This window comes from Grammomys surdaster, unplaced genomic scaffold (genome assembly GCF_004785775.1).
Source record: "Grammomys surdaster isolate TR1022 unplaced genomic scaffold, NIH_TR_1.0 472, whole genome shotgun sequence".
Lineage (NCBI taxonomy): Eukaryota > Metazoa > Chordata > Mammalia > Rodentia > Muridae > Grammomys > Grammomys surdaster.
The window spans coordinates 575,553-584,796 of record NW_021604891.1 but is presented as its reverse complement, the minus strand read 5'-3'; the positions used below and the strand labels follow the sequence as shown (position 1 = coordinate 584,796).

The 9,244-nt window shown below is 47.1% G+C and overlaps 1 protein-coding gene across 2 annotated transcripts in view; it reads left to right on the top strand.

Annotated features, from left to right (window-relative positions):
* The first annotated feature begins 1,386 nt into the window (after positions 1–1,386).
* Tmem266 (transmembrane protein 266) overlaps positions 1,387–9,244 on the top strand; it is a 114,864-nt gene continuing 107,006 nt past the window's right edge. For both annotated transcript variants that reach the window (XM_028781574.1, XM_028781573.1), the window contains exon 1: positions 1,387–1,473. The gene's annotated coding sequence lies outside the window, so the exon portion shown is untranslated. The remainder of the gene's footprint in view (positions 1,474–9,244) is intronic.

The window sequence follows — 9,244 nt, the reverse complement described above, 5'->3', positions numbered from 1 at the left end:
TTTGTGCTTGTTATTAGAGTCTTAGTCAGGAAATCTATACCTGTTTGTATCTTAATGTTTTGCCAGACTACTAACCAGCGAAACACTGTCATGAATGCGGTTCAATGCTCTTAAGGAAAGCTTAAATGTAGCTCTACTAAATGGGGAGAAGGGGAGGTAGCATGAAGAGAGGGCAGCATTTCTACTTTCCAGTCTATTTATGCCTAGAACTGGTAGGGGGAAATCCTGTCAAGCCGCGTAACTTCTACAACTATTTTCCCCAAAGGGACACCCGCCGCCCCCGCCCCCCGCCGAAATGAGACATTACAGATGGCTAAGAAATGTTGGTAGGTGAGGACTAAACAAAAACATTATACTGTCCCCTTCAGATGGCCGAATTTAGATGTACATTCCTTGTCTAGACATTTCTGTGTCTATTAAAAGACTGATCGGAGCCCTTCAGGCGGTTCTATGTATGGCCTGGGTTTTAAAGTCTTCAATTCTAATTTCTATCGTTTTGCTAGAAAAGCCCTTCTAGAAGAGTGGGAAGTGAAGACAAGAAAGGCGCAGGGCGTTCCTGAAGGCCACATGAACCTAGCCAAATAGTGATTATTCTGGAGGGGAAGCCAATGGGGGATAATCCCAAAGTCACCCAGGAACTTTGTGCCCTAGAGAAAGAAGGATTTCCTATCTTAAAAGTAGCCAACACAAGAAAGCCAGACCCCTAATGGAAGGCGGCTATATTTTTTTATACTGTTTTTAAAAACTGTTTGTAGCAGTATATTACACGTGAGGGCTTTTTTTTTTTAACTCCCAGATTGCTCAGTCACTTGGTCTACTCTAGGCATTCTCAACCGGGACAGGCGCTTCAAGGGCAGAACTCTCCATCTACGATACGCGACCAACACGCGCAGAGTATCTGCCCCGTGAGAACGTGATGGGGACCACCGGGAGCAGGGCAATGCTTTCAAAGGCTCCTCGGGGCAGAGCGCACGGCAGGGGCGGCCGGCGGAAACCTCGGAGGACACTGCGCGCCGCCGCTCACTGCACACCGTGTGAGGACGCACCCTGGGCGGTACGGTGAGACCGCAGGCGCCCGCCCACCCTCGGCCGCACCGGCCGGCCTCCGCTTCTCTTCGGGCTCTTGTTCGTGACCCCCGTCATCCGCCCACGAGGCCTGCGTACCCTTCGCCGGGGATGACTGCCCACACGCGGCCCCTGCTAGTCGCAGTTTCCTAGACAGCCGCGCGGCCCCTCTGCAGCCTCCGGAACGCGCGAGCGGGCACGGGCGCGGGCAGCGAGAGCGCAGGCGCGGGCCCGGGAGAGCCGCCGTCGCGAAAGCGCGTGCGCGCGCGCTCGAGCGGGGTGGGCGGAGGGGCGGAGGGAGCGGCGGGGCCGCGAGGGGGCGGGGGGGGGGGCGGAGAGGGGAGCCCCGGGAGCGGGAGCGCGGGCCCGGCGCTGCAGAGCAGAGCGAATCCTGAGCTCCGGCAGCAGGTACGTGTTCTTGCAGCCGGCAGCTGCCGGGGCTTCCCCTGCTGTGGCCCGGGCGGGCGGGTGAGGGAGGCAAGCGTAGGGGCCGGATCATGGTTTGCAGGGTGACTGCCCTGGAGGACTAGGATCCTGCAGCTGACCTTCATGTCCCGGGCTGGGGAGCCGGACGACCATCCGCTGGGCAGCGCGGGGTCTTCAGCTCCAGACTGGGGATCTGCTTGTCACATGCTTCTTATTTATTTTTGCAAACTGTCCTGGTTCGGGTCCAGCTGCAGATGCCTTCCCTCCTATTCTTTGCCTCTGTGTGCCATCTTGCATTTATTAATAAAACATGAAAGCTGGGGGTGCGGGAGGTTTGCTTCTGAGGGGAATCCCATTGCAGTATAGCAAGCGGACGCCTATTTTCGGTTTTCAGACGTGGTGTAGAGGTGGAAATCCCACACCCTAGGGATTTGTGGCTTGGCTGGTCGTGACCACTTCCTAGTGGGCTTCCCCGGTTGTCGCTAGGCGCCCCAGCGAGAGGATGGACAGTCTGGAAAGGATGGAGGGTTTCACGTCAGCCTGGCATACTGTTTGGAGGACAGGTGCAAGCTACGGCAGACAATTCCCTGCTTGCTAACTTGCCAGGGAGGCTTAAACCCAGAAAAAAAATCTTTCTAAATTGTAAATAGGAGGCCTTGAATTGAATATCTGAGACTTGCCTACTCAGCCTCATCGCGGTTTTGCTTCTGAAGCCGATTAAAGCTAGCCACCTGTTGGAAGTCAGACCCCATACTCCATTCTGTTTCAGTCACCGATACTGAGATGATGAGAGGTCCATATGGATCCCTTCTATTCTCTTTAAACATGCTGCCTGCCATTTCTTTCTTTTGAAATAAAATCTTATTTTTTGCATTATATATTTTAGACTGAAATATGATTTATTTATATTCCATATACACCACCATATTCCAAGCACTGGGTTTCTCCTCAGCGTATATTATCCGTTTCCCTAGCTTTAACTTAGCTGTGAAGAAGAGTGAGGACAGTGGACTGTATGTAACTGCTTCCCTACAGCCCTCCCCCAGAAATAATATAGAGAAAAAGAACAGAAAGAGCTGGAAGCACAAAATGAAAATGACTATCACAAGATATGGAGGTACACCAGCTGGGCTGTGGTACCATATTAAACCAGGAGATGTATGGACCCAGTGCTGAGCTAAATGCCATTTGTCATCTTTATGTTGGAGATGAAGAAGCTGGCACTTAAAAGGTTAACTGACTTACCCAAGGTCACACAGTCAGGAGCAGGGGTAAGGATTCAGTTCATTTGCATCATACCAGATTGCAGGGAGCTGGGGGGCTCAACTTTTAACTCCAGTGCTGCTACCTCATCCGTCTTTTCATTAAGATCAGGTTCATGTGTGAGCACAGAGGCCCTGATGCAATTTTCCATTTCACAGATCCCGTACCAATTTTGAGGTTTTCCCAGATGAGAAACCGATGTTCATGAGTGGCACTGTGTGGAATTTCTTTTGTGGTGACACTGAGCCTATTTTTGAACACAGGGTCCAAGGCATCCTGCTGTAAAACTATGCCACGTAATCAATTATGTTCAGAATTTTGTTTTTGCTCCCAGTTTAAACCCATAAAGCACCTACAAATCATGTGGGTGCTGGCATATTCTTCACACCTGAGCCCCGCCCTACCTGTTTGAACACTGCTTTTTTGCTGTCACTGCCAGTCATCAGTCTACTGACTTATCACATTTGTGGGTGCTGTGATGGGGTGAAGGACCCCATGCCAGCCATGTGCCAACCATCTAGTGTCTACAAACATGGCAACTATTCATTAAAAGCTCTTAGAATGTATCTGTTTGGCTATGGGTATATATTTAATCTCCGTTTTCACAAGTGCATTCTTACAGCTCAGGTGTTGGACTTGATTACACATTTGTAGCAATTGTCATGGACTTATAAGCTGCTATGATTTCATGAATGGAAAATTCACCTAACGGAGCTGCTAGATTTTATATTCAGGTCGTGTAATTGAGGTAGTAGTGAAAAAGGTATAGTTGAATCTAGAGAATTAACTGGAAAGCAAATCATATGGAAACTATAGCTGTTTATGATGTATGCTTTGGTAACAGTAAGCAAGGTATATAAAATTGTTTATTCTAAGTTCTTTAAGCTGTTTTCTTCCTTGGGCATGAGCCTGGTTTGAGCAGAGTGTTACCTCCTTCATCATACCGACTTCTATTGATAGTGGACAATTTCTACAGAAGATCTGTCTCTTGGAAAATACTCCCATTTTGGAATAATTCAGTTTCCAGTGCTTATGGAAATGCTGAGGTGGAATTTTTCTGCCCGGGAGATTTCCAGCCTATGGTCAGAAACTCGGGGTGAATCCTGACAGCCCTGAGAAGAAACAGAAAAGAGAGGTGTTGCTGACTTCTGGGGAAGAAAAGGGCTTCCCTTGGGAAATATCAGGATCTTCTCCAGGAAGGAATCTCATAGTTGCCAAGCATGAGGTAGACTAGCTGCCTTCCGTGCAAACAGAATTTTATGTAATGCACAGATGAGCATCCTTCTCAGTGCACACAGGTCAACACGGGAAATGTAAACAAACAACCAAAAACTCTGGACTATGTCTTCTTTTCTTGAAACATTTTTAAACTTGGAAAAGCCATGCAGGCAATTCTGAAGGCTTCTGAAGGCTTTGGTGTTTCTCTTTATTCCTCTCCCCAGGTGTGAGCATTTCAGAGGGGAGAGGAAGGACTACCGCTTTCAAGCTATGCGTTTTGCTGTAACTGGTTATAGTGCAAGTTTTGCTGTATTGGTGAACAGGACACTGTGAGCTGTCTTGTGTTGTCTGACCTTGCAAGTTATTTAGTTATGAGATGAGTTTTACTTATTTCCCTTAATTTAATGTTTTTAAATGAAAAAGAGTTAGTGCCAACACTTGTGAATCACACAAGTTCGTAGATAGTTTATATGGAAGTACTTTAGTTTCATTGGTTTCTGCTTTTGTCCTTGGGGGAGCTGTAGCAAGGATTCTCCACCCCCTCCTTTCAAATATAGCCAGCTGGGGTCATGGATGTTGGCCAGGGACCATCTCAGAGCTCATTTGGGACCATCTGTGGTTGAGATCTCATCCGAGGACGCTAGAAATCCCTAAGAATTCCGGAAGTTGGGTCATAGCAACCTATCTTAGGTGGCATGGGATGAAGTCTATATAGAGCAGGCCAGAAAGCTAACTCCCCTGCATCAGTCAACACTGGCCTAGGCTATGATTATTATTATTTTTTTTGCAAATGTAATAAATGTTCATTGTAGAATGTTCAGCCATTTTTTTTTTAAAGGAAAATCCAAAGTCAGTAGTCAAAAATCTTTGGTAATCCTAACCATTGCCAGTAGCCCCAATAACAGCTTGGTGTGGATTGCTCCAGCTTTTAAGTGCAGAAACTAAAATGTTACTTTCTTACAACTACTATGTTCATAGACAAATAGTAATTTTCCGTTTGTTTTCTTGCACCTGCCAATACATCTTTGACGTCTGAAAGGCCCTTGAATGGCCAGCTTCTAAACACTTTTATTCCCTCTCAGTGGAAGCCTACAACTAGGGAAAGGCTGCAGAACAGACGGGTGCAGAGGTAGAAAGCTGGCATGTGCCGTGTCCCGGTGGGCAGTTTCATATTCCATGTCTCTTTGTAGTTACACTTTGTGGTCCAGTGTACAGATGAGGAGCTGGGAACCCCAAACACAGGAACAGACCTGATATCCAGGCTGTGTCAATGTGGCTCAGACGCTGGGTTTTTCCTTTCTGTGACTGCAGGGTGAAGTGGTCTCTGCTCCTTTGTTCTCTGACCTTCCATCCTATTCCTTCCTCTCTACCCATACTGGCCTCTCTGTTGTTTCTCTGCCTCGGGGTCTTGGCTTTAATAGGTTTTTTCCCCCAGGAATGCTCTTCCTCCTGGTTCCTGCTGGCAACCTCCGTGAGGCTTTGCTTAAAGTCTAACTGTGCCTTCAAAAGACCTTAGCTTCTTCCTGTCTTGTCTGCATTCATAACACATCCTAGCACCCGGCATTAAGTCTTCCTTGAGTTTATATCCATCTCCTCCGTGGAACAAATGCTCCAGAAGACAAAGGTTTTGCTTGGTTTTACTCTCTTATCCCTGGCTCTATGGAAATGGGGCCAACAACCCACAGTGGCATCCTCAGACCCCTCCAGCTTCCCACATTTCTTGTTTTTGTTAGCGGTGGTTCTCGCTGTTCCCTGAAGTGGCTTTACATGTTCCTTACAGCAACACCAAGGTACATGCAGAAGAAAAATGTGTTTTACTTTTGCTCCAACGTTGTGAAAGAGGCAACTTGTAGGGAGAATCAGGCAGTATAGAGATGGAGGGGAAGTCCCTGGGAGTCATGAGAGTGTGCTAGGGCAGCAAGGCATAAGGAGAGGCCCGTGACCTGGGGGATCTGTGGGGCTTCCCCTCTATTTAGGCTGCACAACGCTTCTCATGACTTCCAAAGGAGGCTCTAGAATGCTTTGCTGACCACCAAGTTTTTAGCCCTTGTCACTAAAAAGAAAATGTATGCTCACCCACGCCAGTGTTTCACCCAGGCAGGCAAGTCATTGCACTCCCTGTGGTAACCCCCTGCATTGTTTAGACATGAAATAGCTGTTGGTGTCTTTCCTGCTGAAATTAGGGTTCACTCTCAAAGCGCTTACCAGTTTGTCTGGGAAACATGGTTAGCAAGCATGAGCCGGCAGCAGCACACTCAGGTTCCTTCGGCAACAAACCTGAATGTGCAGCTTGCAGGAGAGCTTTATGGGACAGAACACGATTGTAGGCACTTTGAGGACTGATTCAAACCTAGAACTCTGTATAAGGAACTCTACTGGGATGCTAAAGGGAGCCGATAGTCATGGAAAAACCAACTCCCCCCCCCCTCTTGTCCACTACCTCCTCTTCCTCACTGCCCTCATGGTTCTGAGTTATTAGCCCTAAGTAGACTTCCCTTTTAAAAGCTACAGCCCTCCTAAAACTGATTTGTAATAAAAACTACCCAGTACCTTGGATGAAAACTGATAGCTTCAGTCCTAACCACGCATTAAAACAAAGGAGCTGTCCAAGAACGTCTGTTTTGCAGCTCAGGTTTTTAGCTCAGACTGGGATGAGACAGATGTTCTCGGTGTGGTGCGATGGCCTTCGGATGCTTTCCCTCCTCAAAACAGCTCCAAAGCAAGCTGTGTGGAGCTGGTGTGATGTTTTCCTCCCTAATAGTTTCCCAAGAAAGAGTTAAATTTTTTTGCATTTTACCTGCATGCAAAGCAGCTAATTGTCTCATGCCATAATTACTAAAATATGTTCTTTTTGAAAGAATAGGATATTTCAAACCCCCGGATAAAGTTGAGGTTGCACCTCATCAGGCTCGCTCCTTGAAACCTTCCTCCTGTCCTCCCTGCCAGTCCCTCTCCAGGGCTAGATTTGCTTGCCCCACAGGAGACTCCTGTCCTCACCTCTCTTCCCACAGAGCTCTGGTAAAGGTCACAAATCTGATAGCTGTTTCTCAGATTTCCTTCCTGATGGCTCAGCAGCACCTGAGCCTGCTGCTGCTTCCTGGAAACACTCTGTCCATCTGCCTCTTTGTACTTCCTGATCTGTCCCAGGCCAGTATTGTTAAGGGGTATGAGCTCTGTCCAGGATTTGAATCCCTGGCCCCTGGACTTGCTCGCAGTAGAACTTGAAATAGTTAACTGTCTCGGGTCCCCTGTGGAAGAGCTATGTCATGGCTTCGGGAATGAAGATGAAGAGAGTGTGGCAAGAGGGCAGCAGTCACTAAATGTCACCTTTGATCATTAATGCCTCCCTTGTATCTTTGGGAGGAAAACCCCACTTTCCTCTCTAAGACTGGTTCTTGTTCAGTTTCCCTCCAGCTCCTTCTTTCCAGTACATTCCCCACTGGGCCACTTTCACCTTGTCCTTCTATGCCCCACTTCACGGCCAGAGAGATAGAGGTGGAGGGTTGTTCCTGCTTGCCTGCCTGCCTGTCTGCCTGCCTGCCGGGAGGCACAGAGTGCAGCCTGCTTTGTGACGTCAGCCGGGTGACGTCAGCTGTCCTCCCTTGGGCACAGAGCCTATCTATCTCACTGGCAGATCACAAATTACTCAAAAACATCAGCTGTGATTTATACTTCTCAAAAATAGCTCTCTCAGCATTCCGCCCAATACTTTAAACACAGTAGGGATTTTAACTCCTATCTCTTATCTGCGAAGACATTGTAGTTTTATATGGACCTTCCAAAATCCTTCTTTCTAAATTGATGCCTGTATTGATCGGTTCTCGAGCCCATACAGGCTTTATAGGAGAAAACTGAGTGAACAGTGCCGGGAGGGCAAACCCCTGGGAACCTTTTGGAATGTGGAGGTATGTACAGAAATAACTAAAAATAATGGGGGTACAGGGAATGATTTAATACTTTAAAAAGTAGCTTGACTTCTTTCCAACCTATGAAGCTATTTTTAAAGTGTTTAGAGTTTTGGTTTTGTGTGTATGTCGTTTTCTGTCCCCATCCTCTCCACCACCCAGGATAAAATGAACACTAAGGGTTCAAGCAACACACCCACCACCCTCACAGTCGACACAGACCTCTGAGCCCCTATGTCCTGGGCCTGCATTCTTTCCCCGTGCCAAGTAAGGAGGACATTAAAGTCAATAGATGGGATATCTACTTTTAAAAAAAAGCTGAGACGTCCTGGTTGGTGAAGTAGCTGTCGTATAAACACAAGAACTTGTGTTCAGATCCCCAGTACCTATGCAAGCAAACAAACAGAACCCCTAAACCAAAACAAATGGACATCGTCATCATCTTTTGTCATCCTTATGCAGGGGGCAGAAGTGGAGACTGGCCAGCCCCTGAAGCTTGCTGGTCAGCCAATCAGTGAGCACTAGTTCAAGGGAATGTCCCTGCCTCACAAAATAAGGTGGGGTCCAACTGAGCCCACTTAAAGAAGTCAGACAGACAGACAGACAGACACATAGACACACAGAGACACAGACAGACAGACAGACAGACAGACACAGACACACACACACACACACACACACACACACACACACAGAGTCTAATCCCATTACTGGTATGCTCAGTTGGAATAAAGGATAGTGTGTGTTTTTCATCAGTATCTGCTTTATCTCATGAAAAATCAGAATTTCTTTTCAACTGACAGTATAATGACTTTTTCTTTTCCAATGGAGTGTCACTGGGTATATCAGCTACACTCTAGGGCAGGGCCTGTCCCCAGGAGTGACCAACACAAAATGAATTCAATGGTATTTTTGTGGACTTTTGTTTTTGTACTGATTTTATTTTTTGTACTATTAATCTGTTGCCTGTTTGTTTAGATTTTCATTTTTTGGGGGTTTTTTTTGGGGGGGGGGAGGTGGGACTTTTTTGTTTGTTTGTTTGTTTGATTGTTTTGTCCTGAGAGAGGGAGGGAGAGTTTCGTGTGCATGAAGTTGGTTGGTAGAGAGAGGTGTAGGATCTGGGAAGAGTTGGGGGAGAGAAGAAACATGACTTAATATATCATATGAAAAAAAATTAATTAAAAATCATACAATGAGAAAGAAAAAAATCAAACAACTTTCTCTTCTAGCCCTAGAGGATGCTAAGGGCCAGGCTGCTTGCATTTTGAGGCTCGGGGTCAGCTTCCTCACTGAAGCACTGTCAACAGCCTGGGCCAGGTGACACATTTGCATGGTGCCATCCTGTGCATTACCCAAGATGCTTAGTG